A 20,171-nucleotide genomic window follows, 5' to 3' on the forward strand; every position below is an offset into this window, starting at 1 on the left:
AACAGGATAAGTGCACGTTTATACTGTATTCTCATGCATGGTCTAAAACCCAACTTAAATTATACCCAACTAAATAAATAACATTAATAAATTTATTTTTACTCGCCTGTTTTGTAGCGTTTCTTGTCAACAGGTCTTCGCATCGTCATCCAACATCAAACGTGAATCTGTAGCAAGAAAAAACAGGATCAGAATACAAGTGTATTTTTTAAACAAATAGTTTTGTCGCATATCTGACGCTAAGCTTTCTGCAACCTAAAAACCTATGTCTGCTATAAACTAATGGACGTCAAACAAGCAAGCATTAAATTCTAACTATCTGAGAGATTAAACAACAGTTAAAATAAACTTTAGTAACTTAACCTCAATAGTTTCCATCCGTTTCAACATCGTTTCGTCGTCTCCGAAACCCCTTCCCTTCCAATATTTCCCTGCGAAACAAAAACCAAACAAAAGCAGAATTGGGAATTTCACAATAAGTAACAATCATCACACAAAGTTGATTATGCCAGCATGCGAAAACAGGATCAGTGCACGTTTATACTGTATTCCCATGCTTGGCATACAAACTTAAATTTTAACAAATTACTAAATAACATTAATAAAATTATTTTTACTGGCCTGTTTTGCAAAGTTTCGTGTTGCGTTGTCACCGAAGTCTTCTTTATCATGGATGAAGTTTCAGAGGTCATCCAATCCAGACATCGGTGAACCTGAAACAAATAACCCAACATCAGTAACGTGTTTGGAAGTGTAACAAACACATGGCATACTTCTGAGCTTCAGGTGCATTCAACTTTTTTCAACAAGTCTCCGATATCTTGAATTCATCGTCATCCAAAATCCAACGTAGATCTGTAGCAAAAAACATAATTAGATTTAGTGAATATAAGTGTGTATTAAATCATCAAACTAAGTGGCATTTATCTACTTTTTTCCAAAGCTTAATGAATGAAGGTGTGCATTAAAACAACGAATAGCGTTATCACATATTTGACGCCAGGCCTCTGATCTACTTCTATCTTTCTGCAACTTAAAAACTTATGTCTGCTGTAAACTGAGGGAAATGAAATATGCCTTAAATTTTAACTACTCCAGTTGACAATTATGAAAACTTACTTAAAATGCTTCCTTTCGTTTCAACATCGTTTCATCGTCTCCGAAATCCCTTCCCTTCCAATATTTCCCTGCGAAACAAAACAAACAGAAGCTGAGGCAGAACTAGGAATTTCACAATAAGTAAGAATCATTACACAAAGTTAATGATACCAGCATGCGAAAACAGGATCAGTGCACGTTTATACTGTATTCCCATGCTTGGCATACAAACTAAAATTACAAACAAATTACTAAATGACATTAAAAAATTTTTTTTTGCTGGCCTGTTTTGTAAAGTTTCGTGTTGCGTTGTCACCGAAGTATTCTTTTCTATGGACGAAGTGTCAGAGGTCATCCAATCCAGACATCGGTGAACCTGAAACAAATAACCCAACATAAGTAACTTGTTTTGCAGTGTAACGAACGCAGTGCATACTACTGAGCTTCGGGTGCGTTCAACTTATTCAAACAAGTCTCCGATATCTTGAATTCATCGTCATCAAACATCCAACGTAGATCTGTGGTAAAAAAACAGGATCAAAGCTTGGTGAATATAAGTGTGTATTAAAACAACGAATAGCGTTATCACATATTTGACGCCAGGCCTCTGATCTACTTCTATCTTTCTGCAACTTAAAAACTTATGTCTGCTGCAAACTGAAGGACGTCAAATATGTAGGTTTGTATTCTAGCTGTTCTAGTAGAAAGAGTAAGCTAAACAATAATAAACAAAACTTCAGTTACTTAACTTAGAATGTTCCGATTCGTTTCAACATCATTTCATCGTCTTCGAAGTCAACTCCTCAAATATATTCATTTAAAACAAAAACAAAACAAACAGAAGCAAAACTAGGAATTTCACAATAAGTAACAATCATTACACAAAGTTAATTATACCAGCATGCGAAAACAGGATCAGGGCACGTTTATACTGTATTCCCATGCTTGGTATACAAACTTAAATTATAAACAAATTATAATAAAATTATTTTTACTCGCCTGTTTTGTAAAGTTTCGTGATGCGTTGTCACCGAAGTCTTCTTTCTTATGGATGAAGTTTCAGAGGTCATCCCATCCAGACATCGGTGAACCTGAAACAAATAACCCAACATAAGTAACTTGTTTGGAAGAGTAACGAATCCAGTACATACTACTGAGCTTCAGGTGCTTCCGAGTTATTCAAATAAGTCTCCTAAATCTTGAATTCATCGTCATCAAACATCCAACGTAGATCTGTGGTAAAAAAACAGGATCAATGCTTGGGGAATATAAGTGTGTATTAAAACAACGAATAGCGTTATCACATATTTGACGCCAGGCCTCTGATCTACTTCTATCTTTCTGCAACTTAAAAACTTATGTCTGCTGCAAACTGAAGGACGTCAAATATGTAGGTTTGTATTCTAGCTGTTCTAGTAGAAAGAGTAAGCTAAACAATAATAAACAAAACTTCACTTACTTAACTTAGAATGTTCCGATTCGTTTCAACATCATTTCATAGTCTTCGAAGTCAACTCCTCAAATATATTCCTTTAAAACAAAAACAAAACAAACAGAAGCAAAACTAGGAATTTCACAATAAGTAACAATCATTACACAAAGTTAATTATACCAGCATGCGAAAACAGGATAAGTGCACGTTACACTGTATTCCCATGCTTGGCATACAAACTTAAATTATAAACAAATTACTAAATGACATTAATAAAATTATTTTTACTCGCCTGTTTTGTAAAGTTTCGTGTTGCGATGTCACCGAAGTCTTCTTTCTTATGGATGAAGTTTCAGAGGTCATCCAATCCAGACATCGGTGAACCTGAAACAAATAACCCAACATAAGTAACTTGTTTGGAAGAGTAACGAATCCAGTACATACTACTGAGCTTCAGGTGCTTCCGAGTTATTCAAATAAGTCTCCTAAATCTTGAATTCATCGTCATCAAACATCCAACGTAGATCTGTGGTAAAAAAAACAGGATCAATGCTTGGGGAATATAAGTGTGTATTAAAACAACGAATAGCGTCATCACATATTTGTCGTCAAACCTCTCATCTACTTCTATCTTCCTGCAACTTTTAAACTCATGTCTGCTATAAACTGAAGGAAATCAAATGTGCCTTAAATTTTAACTACTCCAGTTGACAATTAAGAAAACTTTAGCAACTTAACTTAAAATGTTTCCTTTCGTTTCAACGTCTCCAAAATCCCCTCTCTTCCAATATTTCCCTGCGAAACAAAATGGAACAGAAGCAGAAACAGTAAGTAACAATTATTACACAAAGTTAATTATACCAGCATGCGAAAACAGGATAAGTGCACGTTTATACTGTATTCCCATGCTTGGCCTACAAACTTAAATTATAAACAAATTACTAAATAACAATAATAAAATTATTTTCAGTGGCCTATTTTGTAAAGTTTCGTCTTGCGTTGTCACCGAAGTCTTCTTTCTTATGGACGAAGTTTCAGAGGTCATCCAATCCAGACATCGGTGAACCTGAAACAAACAAAATCAGTCACTTTTTTTGAAGAGTAACGAACGCAGTGCATACTCCTCAGCTCGGGTGCTTTCAACTTATTCAAAGAAGTCTCCGATATCTTGAATTCATCGTCGTCAAACATCCAACGTAGATCTGTGGTAAAAAAAAACAGGATCAATGCTTAGTGAATATAAGTGTGTATTAAAACAACGAATGGCGTTATCACATATTTGTCGTCAAACCTCTCACCTACTTCTATCTTTCTGCAACTTAAAAACTTATGTCTGCTGTAAACTGAAGGACGTCAAATATGCAGATTTTTATTCTAGCTGTTCCAGTAGAATGAGTAAGCTAAACAATAATAAACAAAACTTCAGTGACTTAACTTAGAATGTTCCGATTCGTTTCAACATCATTTCATCGTCTTCGAAGTCCACTCCTCAAATATGTTCCTTTGGAACAAAAACAAAACAAACAGAAGCGGAACTAGGGACTTCACAATAAGCAACTACTAAGTTATTTGCACAAAGTTAATTATGTCCACATGCGAAAACAGGATAAGTGCACGTTTATACTGTATTCTCATGCATGGTCTAAAACCCAACTTAAATTATACCCAACTAAATAAATAACATTAATAAATTTATTTTTACTCGCCTGTTTTGTAGCGTTTCTTGTCAACAGGTCTTCGCATCGTCATCCAACATCAAACGTGAATCTGTAGCAAGAAAAAACAGGATCAGAATACAAGTGTATTTTTTAAACAAATAGTTTTGTCGCATATCTGACGCTAAGCTTTCTGCAACCTAAAAACCTATGTCTGCTATAAACTAATGGACGTCAAACAAGCAAGCATTAAATTCTAACTATCTGAGAGATTAAACAACAGTTAAAATAAACTTTAGTAACTTAACCTCAATAGTTTCCATCCGTTTCAACATCGTTTCGTCGTCTCCGAAACCCCTTCCCTTCCAATATTTCCCTGCGAAACAAAAACCAAACAAAAGCAGAATTGGGAATTTCACAATAAGTAACAATCATCACACAAAGTTGATTATGCCAGCATGCGAAAACAGGATCAGTGCACGTTTATACTGTATTCCCATGCTTGGCATACAAACTTAAATTTTAACAAATTACTAAATAACATTAATAAAATTATTTTTACTGGCCTGTTTTGCAAAGTTTCGTGTTGCGTTGTCACCGAAGTCTTCTTTATCATGGATGAAGTTTCAGAGGTCATCCAATCCAGACATCGGTGAACCTGAAACAAATAACCCAACATCAGTAACGTGTTTGGAAGTGTAACAAACACATGGCATACTTCTGAGCTTCAGGTGCATTCAACTTTTTTCAACAAGTCTCCGATATCTTGAATTCATCGTCATCCAAAATCCAACGTAGATCTGTAGCAAAAAACATAATTAGATTTAGTGAATATAAGTGTGTATTAAATCATCAAACTAAGTGGCATTTATCTACTTTTTTCCAAAGCTTAATGAATGAAGGTGTGCATTAAAACAACGAATAGCGTTATCACATATTTGACGCCAGGCCTCTGATCTACTTCTATCTTTCTGCAACTTAAAAACTTATGTCTGCTGTAAACTGAAGGAAATGAAATATGCCTTAAATTTTAACTACTCCAGTTGACAATTATGAAAACTTACTTAAAATGCTTCCTTTCGTTTCAACATCGTTTCATCGTCTCCGAAATCCCTTCCCTTCCAATATTTCCCTGCGAAACAAAACAAACAGAAGCTGAGGCAGAACTAGGAATTTCACAATAAGTAAGAATCATTACACAAAGTTAATGATACCAGCATGCGAAAACAGGATCAGTGCACGTTTATACTGTATTCCCATGCTTGGCATACAAACTAAAATTACAAACAAATTACTAAATGACATTAAAAAATTTTTTTTGCTGGCCTGTTTTGTAAAGTTTCGTGTTGCGTTGTCACCGAAGTATTCTTTTCTATGGACGAAGTGTCAGAGGTCATCCAATCCAGACATCGGTGAACCTGAAACAAATAACCCAACATAAGTAACTTGTTTTGCAGTGTAACGAACGCAGTGCATACTACTGAGCTTCGGGTGCGTTCAACTTATTCAAACAAGTCTCCGATATCTTGAATTCATCGTCATCAAACATCCAACGTAGATCTGTGGTAAAAAAACAGGATCAAAGCTTGGTGAATATAAGTGTGTATTAAAACAACGAATAGCGTTATCACATATTTGACGCCAGGCCTCTGATCTACTTCTATCTTTCTGCAACTTAAAAACTTATGTCTGCTGCAAACTGAAGGACGTCAAATATGTAGGTTTGTATTCTAGCTGTTCTAGTAGAAAGAGTAAGCTAAACAATAATAAACAAAACTTCAGTTACTTAACTTAGAATGTTCCGATTCGTTTCAACATCATTTCATCGTCTTCGAAGTCAACTCCTCAAATATATTCATTTAAAACAAAAACAAAACAAACAGAAGCAAAACTAGGAATTTCACAATAAGTAACAATCATTACACAAAGTTAATTATACCAGCATGCGAAAACAGGATCAGGGCACGTTTATACTGTATTCCCATGCTTGGTATACAAACTTAAATTATAAACAAATTATAATAAAATTATTTTTACTCGCCTGTTTTGTAAAGTTTCGTGATGCGTTGTCACCGAAGTCTTCTTTCTTATGGATGAAGTTTCAGAGGTCATCCCATCCAGACATCGGTGAACCTGAAACAAATAACCCAACATAAGTAACTTGTTTGGAAGAGTAACGAATCCAGTACATACTACTGAGCTTCAGGTGCTTCCGAGTTATTCAAATAAGTCTCCTAAATCTTGAATTCATCGTCATCAAACATCCAACGTAGATCTGTGGTAAAAAAACAGGATCAATGCTTGGGGAATATAAGTGTGTATTAAAACAACGAATAGCGTTATCACATATTTGACGCCAGGCCTCTGATCTACTTCTATCTTTCTGCAACTTAAAAACTTATGTCTGCTGCAAACTGAAGGACGTCAAATATGTAGGTTTGTATTCTAGCTGTTCTAGTAGAAAGAGTAAGCTAAACAATAATAAACAAAACTTCAGTTACTTAACTTAGAATGTTCCGATTCGTTTCAACATCATTTCATAGTCTTCGAAGTCAACTCCTCAAATATATTCCTTTAAAACAAAAACAAAACAAACAGAAGCAAAACTAGGAATTTCACAATAAGTAACAATCATTACACAAAGTTAATTATACCAGCATGCGAAAACAGGATAAGTGCACGTTACACTGTATTCCCATGCTTGGCATAGAAACTTAAATTATAAACAAATTACTAAATAACAATAATAAAATTATTTTCACTGGCCTATTTTGTAAAGTTTCGTGTTGCGTTGTCACCGAAGTCTTCTTTCTTATGGACGAAGTTTCAGAGGTCATCCAATCCAGACATCGGTGAACCTGAAACAAACAAAATCAGTCACTTTTTTTGAAGAGTAACGAACGCAGTGCATACTCCTCAGCTCGGGTGCTTTCAACTGATTCAAACAAGTCTCCGATATCTTGAATTCATCGTCGTCAAACATCCAACGTAGATCTGTGGTAAAAAAAAACAGGATCAATGCTTAGTGAATATAAGTGTGTATTAAAACAACGAATGGCGTTATCACATATTTGTCGTCAAACCTCTCACCTACTTCTATCTTTCTGCAACTTAAAAACTTATGTCTGCTGTAAACTGAAGGACGTCAAATATGCAGATTTTTATTCTAGCTGTTCCAGTAGAAAGAGTAAGCTAAACAATAATAAACAAAACTTCAGTGACTTAACTTAGAATGTTCCGATTCGTTTCAACATCATTTCATCGTCTTCGAAGTCCACTCCTCAAATATGTTCCTTTGGAACAAAAACAAAACAAACAGAAGCGGAACTAGGGACTTCACAATAAGCAACTACTAAGTTATTTGCACAAAGTTAATTATGTCCACATGCGAAAACAGGATAAGTGCACGTTTATACTGTATTCTCATGCATGGTCTAAAACCCAACTTAAATTATACCCAACTAAATAAATAACATTAATAAATTTATTTTTACTCGCCTGTTTTGTAGCGTTTCTTGTCAACAGGTCTTCGCATCGTCATCCAACATCAAACGTGAATCTGTAGCAAGAAAAAACAGGATCAGAATACAAGTGTATTTTTTAAACAAATAGTTTTGTCGCATATCTGACGCTAAGCTTTCTGCAACCTAAAAACCTATGTCTGCTATAAACTAATGGACGTCAAACAAGCAAGCATTAAATTCTAACTATCTGAGAGATTAAACAACAGTTAAAATAAACTTTAGTAACTTAACCTCAATAGTTTCCATCCGTTTCAACATCGTTTCGTCGTCTCCGAAACCCCTTCCCTTCCAATATTTCCCTGCGAAACAAAAACCAAACAAAAGCAGAATTGGGAATTTCACAATAAGTAACAATCATCACACAAAGTTGATTATGCCAGCATGCGAAAACAGGATCAGTGCACGTTTATACTGTATTCCCATGCTTGGCATACAAACTTAAATTTTAACAAATTACTAAATAACATTAATAAAATTATTTTTACTGGCCTGTTTTGCAAAGTTTCGTGTTGCGTTGTCACCGAAGTCTTCTTTATCATGGATGAAGTTTCAGAGGTCATCCAATCCAGACATCGGTGAACCTGAAACAAATAACCCAACATCAGTAACGTGTTTGGAAGTGTAACAAACACATGGCATACTTCTGAGCTTCAGGTGCATTCAACTTTTTTCAACAAGTCTCCGATATCTTGAATTCATCGTCATCCAACATCCAACGTAGATCTGTAGCAAAAAACATAATTAGATTTAGTGAATATAAGTGTGTATTAAATCATCAAACTAAGTGGCATTTATCTACTTTTTTTCCAAAGCTTAATGAATGAAGGTGTGCATTAAAACAACGAATAGCGTTATCACATATTTGACGCCAGGCCTCTGATCTACTTCTATCTTTCTGCAACTTAAAAACTTATGTCTGCTGTAAACTGAAGGAAATGAAATATGCCTTAAATTTTAACTACTCCAGTTGACAATTATGAAAACTTACTTAAAATGCTTCCTTTCGTTTCAACATCGTTTCATCGTCTCCGAAATCCCTTCCCTTCCAATATTTCCCTGCGAAACAAAACAAACAGAAGCTGAGGCAGAACTAGGAATTTCACAATAAGTAAGAATCATTACACAAAGTTAATGATACCAGCATGCGAAAACAGGATCAGTGCACGTTTATACTGTATTCCCATGCTTGGCATACAAACTTAAATTACAAACAAATTACTAAATGACATTAAAAAAATTGTTTTTGCTGGCCTGTTTTGTAAAGTTTCGTGTTGCGTTGTCACCGAAGTATTCTTTTCTATGGACGAAGTTTCAGAGGTCATCCAATCCAGACATCGGTGAACCTGAAACAAATAACCCAACATAAGTAACTTGTTTTGCAGTGTAACGAACGCAGTGCATACTACTGAGCTTCGGGTGCGTTCAACTTATTCAAACAAGTCTCCGATATCTTGAATTCATCGTCATCAAACATCCAACGTAGATCTGTGGTAAAAAAACAGGATCAAAGCTTGGTGAATATAAGTGTGTATTAAAACAACGAATAGCGTTATCACATATTTGACGCCAGGCCTCTGATCTACTTCTATCTTTCTGCAACTTAAAAACTTATGTCTGCTGCAAACTGAAGGACGTCAAATATGTAGGTTTGTATTCTAGCTGTTCTAGTAGAAAGAGTAAGCTAAACAATAATAAACAAAACTTCAGTTACTTAACTTAGAATGTTCCGATTCGTTTCAACATCATTTCATCGTCTTCGAAGTCAACTCCTCAAATATATTCATTTAAAACAAAAACAAAACAAACAGAAGCAAAACTAGGAATTTCACAATAAGTAACAATCATTACACAAAGTTAATTATACCAGCATGCGAAAACAGGATCAGGGCACGTTTATACTGTATTCCCATGCTTGGTATACAAACTTAAATTATAAACAAATTATAATAAAATTATTTTTACTCGCCTGTTTTGTAAAGTTTCGTGATGCGTTGTCACCGAAGTCTTCTTTCTTATGGATGAAGTTTCAGAGGTCATCCCATCCAGACATCGGTGAACCTGAAACAAATAACCCAACATAAGTAACTTGTTTGGAAGAGTAACGAATCCAGTACATACTACTGAGCTTCAGGTGCTTCCGAGTTATTCAAATAAGTCTCCTAAATCTTGAATTCATCGTCATCAAACATCCAACGTAGATCTGTGGTAAAAAAACAGGATCAATGCTTGGGGAATATAAGTGTGTATTAAAACAACGAATAGCGTTATCACATATTTGACGCCAGGCCTCTGATCTACTTCTATCTTTCTGCAACTTAAAAACTTATGTCTGCTGCAAACTGAAGGACGTCAAATATGTAGGTTTGTATTCTAGCTGTTCTAGTAGAAAGAGTAAGCTAAACAATAATAAACAAAACTTCACTTACTTAACTTAGAATGTTCCGATTCGTTTCAACATCATTTCATAGTCTTCGAAGTCAACTCCTCAAATATATTCCTTTAAAACAAAAACAAAACAAACAGAAGCAAAACTAGGAATTTCACAATAAGTAACAATCATTACACAAAGTTAATTATACCAGCATGCGAAAACAGGATAAGTGCACGTTACACTGTATTCCCATGCTTGGCATAGAAACTTAAATTATAAACAAATTACTAAATAACAATAATAAAATTATTTTCACTGGCCTATTTTGTAAAGTTTCGTGTTGCGTTGTCACCGAAGTCTTCTTTCTTATGGACGAAGTTTCAGAGGTCATCCAATCCAGACATCGGTGAACCTGAAACAAACAAAATCAGTCACTTTTTTTGAAGAGTAACGAACGCAGTGCATACTCCTCAGCTCGGGTGCTTTCAACTGATTCAAACAAGTCTCCGATATCTTGAATTCATCGTCGTCAAACTTCCAACGTAGATCTGTGGTAAAAAAAAACAGGATCAATGCTTAGTGAATATAAGTGTGTATTAAAACAACGAATGGCGTTATCACATATTTGTCGTCAAACCTCTCACCTACTTCTATCTTTCTGCAACTTAAAAACTTATGTCTGCTGTAAACTGAAGGACGTCAAATATGCAGATTTTTATTCTAGCTGTTCCAGTAGAAAGAGTAAGCTAAACAATAATAAACAAAACTTCAGTGACTTAACTTAGAATGTTCCGATTCGTTTCAACATCATTTCATCGTCTTCGAAGTCCACTCCTCAAATATGTTCCTTTGGAACAAAAACAAAACAAACAGAAGCGGAACTAGGGACTTCACAATAAGCAACTACTAAGTTATTTGCACAAAGTTAATTATGTCCACATGCGAAAACAGGATAAGTGCACGTTTATACTGTATTCTCATGCATGGTCTAAAACCCAACTTAAATTATACCCAACTAAATAAATAACATTAATAAATTTATTTTTACTCGCCTGTTTTGTAGCGTTTCTTGTCAACAGGTCTTCGCATCGTCATCCAACATCAAACGTGAATCTGTAGCAAGAAAAAACAGGATCAGAATACAAGTGTATTTTTTAAACAAATAGTTTTGTCGCATATCTGACGCTAAGCTTTCTGCAACCTAAAAACCTATGTCTGCTATAAACTAATGGACGTCAAACAAGCAAGCATTAAATTCTAACTATCTGAGAGATTAAACAACAGTTAAAATAAACTTTAGTAACTTAACCTCAATAGTTTCCATCCGTTTCAACATCGTTTCGTCGTCTCCGAAACCCCTTCCCTTCCAATATTTCCCTGCGAAACAAAAACCAAACAAAAGCAGAATTGGGAATTTCACAATAAGTAACAATCATCACACAAAGTTGATTATGCCAGCATGCGAAAACAGGATCAGTGCACGTTTATACTGTATTCCCATGCTTGGCATACAAACTTAAATTTTAACAAATTACTAAATAACATTAATAAAATTATTTTTACTGGCCTGTTTTGCAAAGTTTCGTGTTGCGTTGTCACCGAAGTCTTCTTTATCATGGATGAAGTTTCAGAGGTCATCCAATCCAGACATCGGTGAACCTGAAACAAATAACCCAACATCAGTAACGTGTTTGGAAGTGTAACAAACACATGGCATACTTCTGAGCTTCAGGTGCATTCAACTTTTTTCAACAAGTCTCCGATATCTTGAATTCATCGTCATCCAACATCCAACGTAGATCTGTAGCAAAAAACATAATTAGATTTAGTGAATATAAGTGTGTATTAAATCATCAAACTAAGTGGCATTTATCTACTTTTTTTCCAAAGCTTAATGAATGAAGGTGTGCATTAAAACAACGAATAGCGTTATCACATATTTGACGCCAGGCCTCTGATCTACTTCTATCTTTCTGCAACTTAAAAACTTATGTCTGCTGTAAACTGAAGGAAATGAAATATGCCTTAAATTTTAACTACTCCAGTTGACAATTATGAAAACTTACTTAAAATGCTTCCTTTCGTTTCAACATCGTTTCATCGTCTCCGAAATCCCTTCCCTTCCAATATTTCCCTGCGAAACAAAACAAACAGAAGCTGAGGCAGAACTAGGAATTTCACAATAAGTAAGAATCATTACACAAAGTTAATGATACCAGCATGCGAAAACAGGATCAGTGCACGTTTATACTGTATTCCCATGCTTGGCATACAAACTTAAATTACAAACAAATTACTAAATGACATTAAAAAAATTGTTTTTGCTGGCCTGTTTTGTAAAGTTTCGTGTTGCGTTGTCACCGAAGTATTCTTTTCTATGGACGAAGTTTCAGAGGTCATCCAATCCAGACATCGGTGAACCTGAAACAAATAACCCAACATAAGTAACTTGTTTTGCAGTGTAACGAACGCAGTGCATACTACTGAGCTTCGGGTGCGTTCAACTTATTCAAACAAGTCTCCGATATCTTGAATTCATCGTCATCAAACATCCAACGTAGATCTGTGGTAAAAAAACAGGATCAAAGCTTGGTGAATATAAGTGTGTATTAAAACAACGAATAGCGTTATCACATATTTGACGCCAGGCCTCTGATCTACTTCTATCTTTCTGCAACTTAAAAACTTATGTCTGCTGCAAACTGAAGGACGTCAAATATGTAGGTTTGTATTCTAGCTGTTCTAGTAGAAAGAGTAAGCTAAACAATAATAAACAAAACTTCAGTTACTTAACTTAGAATGTTCCGATTCGTTTCAACATCATTTCATCGTCTTCGAAGTCAACTCCTCAAATATATTCATTTAAAACAAAAACAAAACAAACAGAAGCAAAACTAGGAATTTCACAATAAGTAACAATCATTACACAAAGTTAATTATACCAGCATGCGAAAACAGGATCAGGGCACGTTTATACTGTATTCCCATGCTTGGTATACAAACTTAAATTATAAACAAATTATAATAAAATTATTTTTACTCGCCTGTTTTGTAAAGTTTCGTGATGCGTTGTCACCGAAGTCTTCTTTCTTATGGATGAAGTTTCAGAGGTCATCCCATCCAGACATCGGTGAACCTGAAACAAATAACCCAACATAAGTAACTTGTTTGGAAGAGTAACGAATCCAGTACATACTACTGAGCTTCAGGTGCTTCCGAGTTATTCAAATAAGTCTCCTAAATCTTGAATTCATCGTCATCAAACATCCAACGTAGATCTGTGGTAAAAAAACAGGATCAATGCTTGGGGAATATAAGTGTGTATTAAAACAACGAATAGCGTTATCACATATTTGACGCCAGGCCTCTGATCTACTTCTATCTTTCTGCAACTTAAAAACTTATGTCTGCTGCAAACTGAAGGACGTCAAATATGTAGGTTTGTATTCTAGCTGTTCTAGTAGAAAGAGTAAGCTAAACAATAATAAACAAAACTTCACTTACTTAACTTAGAATGTTCCGATTCGTTTCAACATCATTTCATAGTCTTCGAAGTCAACTCCTCAAATATATTCCTTTAAAACAAAAACAAAACAAACAGAAGCAAAACTAGGAATTTCACAATAAGTAACAATCATTACACAAAGTTAATTATACCAGCATGCGAAAACAGGATAAGTGCACGTTACACTGTATTCCCATGCTTGGCATAGAAACTTAAATTATAAACAAATTACTAAATAACAATAATAAAATTATTTTCACTGGCCTATTTTGTAAAGTTTCGTGTTGCGTTGTCACCGAAGTCTTCTTTCTTATGGACGAAGTTTCAGAGGTCATCCAATCCAGACATCGGTGAACCTGAAACAAACAAAATCAGTCACTTTTTTTGAAGAGTAACGAACGCAGTGCATACTCCTCAGCTCGGGTGCTTTCAACTGATTCAAACAAGTCTCCGATATCTTGAATTCATCGTCGTCAAACTTCCAACGTAGATCTGTGGTAAAAAAAAACAGGATCAATGCTTAGTGAATATAAGTGTGTATTAAAACAACGAATGGCGTTATCACATATTTGTCGTCAAACCTCTCACCTACTTCTATCTTTCTGCAACTTAAAAACTTATGTCTGCTGTAAACTGAAGGACGTCAAATATGCAGATTTTTATTCTAGCTGTTCCAGTAGAAAGAGTAAGCTAAACAATAATAAACAAAACTTCAGTGACTTAACTTAGAATGTTCCGATTCGTTTCAACATCATTTCATCGTCTTCGAAGTCCACTCCTCAAATATGTTCCTTTGGAACAAAAACAAAACAAACAGAAGCGGAACTAGGGACTTCACAATAAGCAACTACTAAGTTATTTGCACAAAGTTAATTATGTCCACATGCGAAAACAGGATAAGTGCACGTTTATACTGTATTCTCATGCATGGTCTAAAACCCAACTTAAATTATACCCAACTAAATAAATAACATTAATAAATTTATTTTTACTCGCCTGTTTTGTAGCGTTTCTTGTCAACAGGTCTTCGCATCGTCATCCAACATCAAACGTGAATCTGTAGCAAGAAAAAACAGGATCAGAATACAAGTGTATTTTTTAAACAAATAGTTTTGTCGCATATCTGACGCTAAGCTTTCTGCAACCTAAAAACCTATGTCTGCTATAAACTAATGGACGTCAAACAAGCAAGCATTAAATTCTAACTATCTGAGAGATTAAACAACAGTTAAAATAAACTTTAGTAACTTAACCTCAATAGTTTCCATCCGTTTCAACATCGTTTCGTCGTCTCCGAAACCCCTTCCCTTCCAATATTTCCCTGCGAAACAAAAACCAAACAAAAGCAGAATTGGGAATTTCACAATAAGTAACAATCATCACACAAAGTTGATTATGCCAGCATGCGAAAACAGGATCAGTGCACGTTTATACTGTATTCCCATGCTTGGCATACAAACTTAAATTTTAACAAATTACTAAATAACATTAATAAAATTATTTTTACTGGCCTGTTTTGCAAAGTTTCGTGTTGCGTTGTCACCGAAGTCTTCTTTATCATGGATGAAGTTTCAGAGGTCATCCAATCCAGACATCGGTGAACCTGAAACAAATAACCCAACATCAGTAACGTGTTTGGAAGTGTAACAAACACATGGCATACTTCTGAGCTTCAGGTGCATTCAACTTTTTTCAACAAGTCTCCGATATCTTGAATTCATCGTCATCCAACATCCAACGTAGATCTGTAGCAAAAAACATAATTAGATTTAGTGAATATAAGTGTGTATTAAATCATCAAACTAAGTGGCATTTATCTACTTTTTTTCCAAAGCTTAATGAATGAAGGTGTGCATTAAAACAACGAATAGCGTTATCACATATTTGACGCCAGGCCTCTGATCTACTTCTATCTTTCTGCAACTTAAAAACTTATGTCTGCTGTAAACTGAAGGAAATGAAATATGCCTTAAATTTTAACTACTCCAGTTGACAATTATGAAAACTTACTTAAAATGCTTCCTTTCGTTTCAACATCGTTTCATCGTCTCCGAAATCCCTTCCCTTCCAATATTTCCCTGCGAAACAAAACAAACAGAAGCTGAGGCAGAACTAGGAATTTCACAATAAGTAAGAATCATTACACAAAGTTAATGATACCAGCATGCGAAAACAGGATCAGTGCACGTTTATACTGTATTCCCATGCTTGGCATACAAACTTAAATTACAAACAAATTACTAAATGACATTAAAAAAATTGTTTTTGCTGGCCTGTTTTGTAAAGTTTCGTGTTGCGTTGTCACCGAAGTATTCTTTTCTATGGACGAAGTTTCAGAGGTCATCCAATCCAGACATCGGTGAACCTGAAACAAATAACCCAACATAAGTAACTTGTTTTGCAGTGTAACGAACGCAGTGCATACTACTGAGCTTCGGGTGCGTTCAACTTATTCAAACAAGTCTCCGATATCTTGAATTCATCGTCATCAAACATCCAACGTAGATCTGTGGTAAAAAAACAGGATCAAAGCTTGGTGAATATAAGTGTGTATTAAAACAACGAATAGCGTTATCACATATTTGACGCCAGGCCTCTGATCTACTTCTATCTTTCTGCAACTTAAAAACTTATGTCTGCTGCAAACTGAAGGACGTCAAATATGTAGGTTTGTATTCTAGCTGTTCTAGTAGAAAGAGTAAGCTAAACAATAATAAACAAAACTTCAGTTACTTAACTTAGAATGTTCCGATTCGTTTCAACATCATTTCATCGTCTTCGAAGTCAACTCCTCAAATATATTCATTTAAAACAAAACAAAACAAACAGAAGCAAAACTAGGAATTTCACAATAAGTAACAATCATTACACAAAGTTAATTATACCAGCATGCGAAAACAGGATCAGGGCACGTTTATACTGTATTCCCATGCTTGGTATACAAACTTAAATTATAAACAAATTATAATAAAATTATTTTTACTCGCCTGTTTTGTAAAGTTTCGTGATGCGTTGTCACCGAAGTCTTCTTTCTTATGGATGAAGTTTCAGAGGTCATCCCATCCAGACATCGGTGAACCTGAAACAAATAACCCAACATAAGTAACTTGTTTGGAAGAGTAACGAATCCAGTACATACTACTGAGCTTCAGGTGCTTCCGAGTTATTCAAATAAGTCTCCTAAATCTTGAATTCATCGTCATCAAACATCCAACGTAGATCTGTGGTAAAAAAACAGGATCAATGCTTGGGGAATATAAGTGTGTATTAAAACAACGAATAGCGTTATCACATATTTGACGCCAGGCCTCTGATCTACTTCTATCTTTCTGCAACTTAAAAACTTATGTCTGCTGCAAACTGAAGGACGTCAAATATGTAGGTTTGTATTCTAGCTGTTCTAGTAGAAAGAGTAAGCTAAACAATAATAAACAAAACTTCACTTACTTAACTTAGAATGTTCCGATTCGTTTCAACATCATTTCATAGTCTTCGAAGTCAACTCCTCAAATATATTCCTTTAAAACAAAAACAAAACAAACATAAGCAAAACTAGGAATTTCACAATAAGTAACAATCATTACACAAAGTTAATTATACCAGCATGCGAAAACAGGATAAGTGCACGTTACACTGTATTCCCATGCTTGGCATAGAAACTTAAATTATAAACAAATTACTAAATAACAATAATAAAATTCTTTTCACTGGCCTATTTTGTAAAGTTTCGTGTTGCGTTGTCACCGAAGTCTTCTTTCTTATGGACGAGGTTTCAGAGGTCATCCAATCCAGACATCGGTGAACCTGAAACAAACAAAATCAGTCACTTTTTTTGAAGAGTAACGAACGCAGTGCATACTCCTCAGCTCGGGTGCTTTCAACTGATTCAAACAAGTCTCCGATATCTTGAATTCATCGTCGTCAAACTTCCAACGTAGATCTGTGATAAAAAAAAACAGGATCAATGCTTAGTGAATATAAGTGTGTATTAAAACAACGAATGGCGTTATCACATATTTGTCGTCAAACCTCTCACCTACTTCTATCTTTCTGCAACTTAAAAACTTATGTCTGCTGTAAACTGAAGGACGTCAAATATGCAGATTTTTATTCTAGCTGTTCCAGTAGAAAGAGTAAGCTAAACAATAATAAACAAAACTTCAGTGACTTAACTTAGAATGTTCCGATTCGTTTCAACATCATTTCATCGTCTTCGAAGTCCACTCCTCAAATATGTTCCTTTGGAACAAAAACAAAACAAACAGAAGCGGAACTAGGGACTTCACAATAAGCAACTACTAAGTTATTACACAAAGTTAATTATGTCCACATGCGAAAACAGGATAAGTGCACGTTTATACTGTATTCTCATGCATGGTCTAAAACCCAACTTAAATTATACCCAACTAAATAAATAACATTAATAAATTTATTTTTACTCGCCTGTTTTGTAGCGTTTCTTGTCAACAGGTCTTCGCATCGTCATCCAACATCAAACGTGAATCTGTAGCAAGAAAAAACAGGATCAGAATACAAGTGTATTTTTTAAACAAATAGTTTTGTCGCATATCTGACGCTAAGCTTTCTGCAACTTAAAAACCTATGTCTGCTATAAACTAATGGACATGAAATAATCAAGCATTAAATTCTAACTATTTGAGAGATAAACGATATTGAAATAAAATTTAGTACCTTAAATTAAAAATATTGATTATCCCCCTTCAACGCGAGCAGCAAAAGACGAATAGCATTTTTTGCTTTCACCCCACCATCACGCTTGTTGATGCCGAACTTCACATGAGCGGTACGTCATGTCCATTTCCGCGGGAACTGATAACAATAAAAGCACGCACTGTGTTTGTAGTGATACAAACAGTCAATTTACTAACTTGCGTTAACTGTTGGCCAAGTATTCGTCGGTCCTACTGGACAGCGCAGGTTTGACGGTTCTAAGGAAAACATAAACGATACTTTATCCCAAGCATTTGACACACGATCGTAACACTGCAGTCGTTTACCTACTTCCAACATATCATACGGATTCCTTGCAGGTTTCCATGCTTTGTATAAATTTCGATGAACAAACGTCTGCAACAAAACTAACAGCAGCATTGATGCTAAAACCCAAATAACTACAAACTACTGTTTTTAATATTGTTATCGTCGCAAGGTTTTATTATGCTTACTTAGCCAGAAGACACGTGACATGCAAAACACACGGTGCAACATGCCAAAACCTTATGTCTAAATGTACTGTAAAACTTCGTCAACTCTGCGTCTTAAATTACTGTACTGTAAAACTTCGTCAACTCTGCATCTGCGACAAACCATTTAAGCCACAAACAGATTGAAAACAGGTTAACTTAACTTTCATTAGTTCGATGGTAAAGTATTTTCCCTTTGATTCTCCGAGTACACGATCCATGTCATGTTGTCTTACTATAAAAAGAAAGGCAGAAGCAGAACCAAGATACGCAAAACGCGATACTAAATCTAGTTCGCTTTAAATGTTTTGTTCACGCCGATGCTGATAGCCAATAGCAGTGACATGCTAAACACAAAGTGTAACATACCAAATCTACATGCAAAACTGTTATCTTTATTATACCAAAGATGAAAAACTTACTCCCGAGTTGCAACTAATCACGAAGCGATGTAAAAAACAAGGTAACCTTCATTCGGTTTGGCTTCAATTTCCATCTTGGCTCTACGCGACTCTTGTTGCGTTCTAAAAACAAAGCAAAATCAGTACAAAGAAACTTAACACAGCTTTTAATTTAATAAACACAATATGAATTAAATAACATACGAAGATGGGTATGTGCACGCTATACCACCTTCACATACCAAAACGTAAATTTATACTATTTGTTTGAAAAATTCGCCAGTTAGTGCACTTCTACCAATGCGGACAAACAAATAGTTAACCAACAAATATGACATGCAAAAATAAAGTGCAACATCCCCAAGCAGCTGTTCTTCGAAAACAACATGGTAGAAGTGCTTTTGTTCGCTATTTATGTCACACTATTTGCATCGGCCGACTCCGTTCGAAAACTTTTGCAACTTATAATGCTTAAAACTATCTTATCGTATCTCCAGTATTGTTACAACATATTTCAAAAACACAAACAATTTAGAACAATAGCATTACCTGCACACTCTCCGTTCAGCACAACATCCTTCGGCAAGAGTCACCAGAAAAGAATGAGGCAACACACGCAAGCGAGCAAGGTGGCATCCCCTTTTTTCTTTTTGTCTTGAAAACGTCACAGGGGCGATCTTAAACCAACCAATGGCAAGCGCTTTTGCACCAATTAGTGAGTTGCGTTTGGGAGTAGGGTAATTGAATGCTAGAGGCCTAGCCTTAGAACGCTCAATGGTCAAAGAGGCATCACGTGACACAGCTTTTGTAACGTGGCAAATGACCACAGCTTAAACGTACGACAAAATATCCATACCAGCTGTAGTTTGAACTGCTGTTCGGTTGTAGAGCTATTCGATGCCTTTAAGTGTAGTTAATAAATAACAATTTTGCCACGCATATAAATGTGGATTAGTGGGGTAAAACATCTTAACATGTCCT

The 20,171-nt window shown here is 35.2% G+C and overlaps 4 long non-coding RNA genes across 6 annotated transcripts; all 4 read right to left on the reverse strand.

Moving 5' to 3' along the window:
- Positions 1-6,951: 6,951 nt before the first annotated feature.
- LOC145217726 (uncharacterized) lies at positions 6,952-7,151 on the reverse strand. Its single transcript, XR_013857466.1, has 2 exons — positions 7,099-7,151; positions 6,952-7,043 (listed from the first exon to the last, which is right to left on the reverse strand). It is a non-coding gene; the product is annotated as an uncharacterized LOC145217726 (long non-coding RNA).
- A 3,249-nt stretch (positions 7,152-10,400) lies between these two features.
- On the reverse strand, positions 10,401-10,600 carry LOC145217725 (uncharacterized). The gene is made up of 2 exons (XR_013857465.1): positions 10,548-10,600; positions 10,401-10,492 (listed from the first exon to the last, which is right to left on the reverse strand). It is a non-coding gene; the product is annotated as an uncharacterized LOC145217725 (long non-coding RNA).
- A 3,249-nt stretch (positions 10,601-13,849) lies between these two features.
- Positions 13,850-14,049, reverse strand: LOC145217724 (uncharacterized). Its single transcript, XR_013857464.1, has 2 exons — positions 13,997-14,049; positions 13,850-13,941 (listed from the first exon to the last, which is right to left on the reverse strand). It is a non-coding gene; the product is annotated as an uncharacterized LOC145217724 (long non-coding RNA).
- Positions 14,050-18,283: 4,234 nt separating this feature from the next.
- Positions 18,284-19,803, reverse strand: LOC145218915 (uncharacterized). Of its 3 annotated transcripts, XR_013857784.1 has the most exons (5): positions 19,740-19,803; positions 19,212-19,313; positions 18,608-19,024; positions 18,475-18,534; positions 18,284-18,415 (listed from the first exon to the last, which is right to left on the reverse strand). It is a non-coding gene; the product is annotated as an uncharacterized LOC145218915 (long non-coding RNA). The 3 variants fall into 3 exon arrangements; XR_013857782.1 differs by having other exon boundaries at positions 18,608-19,313; XR_013857783.1 differs by having other exon boundaries at positions 18,604-19,313.
- Between the last annotated feature and the right edge of the window lie 368 nt (positions 19,804-20,171).

This window comes from Phallusia mammillata, chromosome 3, assembly GCF_965637545.1.
Source record: "Phallusia mammillata chromosome 3, kaPhaMamm4.hap1.1, whole genome shotgun sequence".
Classification (NCBI taxonomy): Eukaryota; Metazoa; Chordata; class Ascidiacea; order Phlebobranchia; family Ascidiidae; genus Phallusia; species Phallusia mammillata.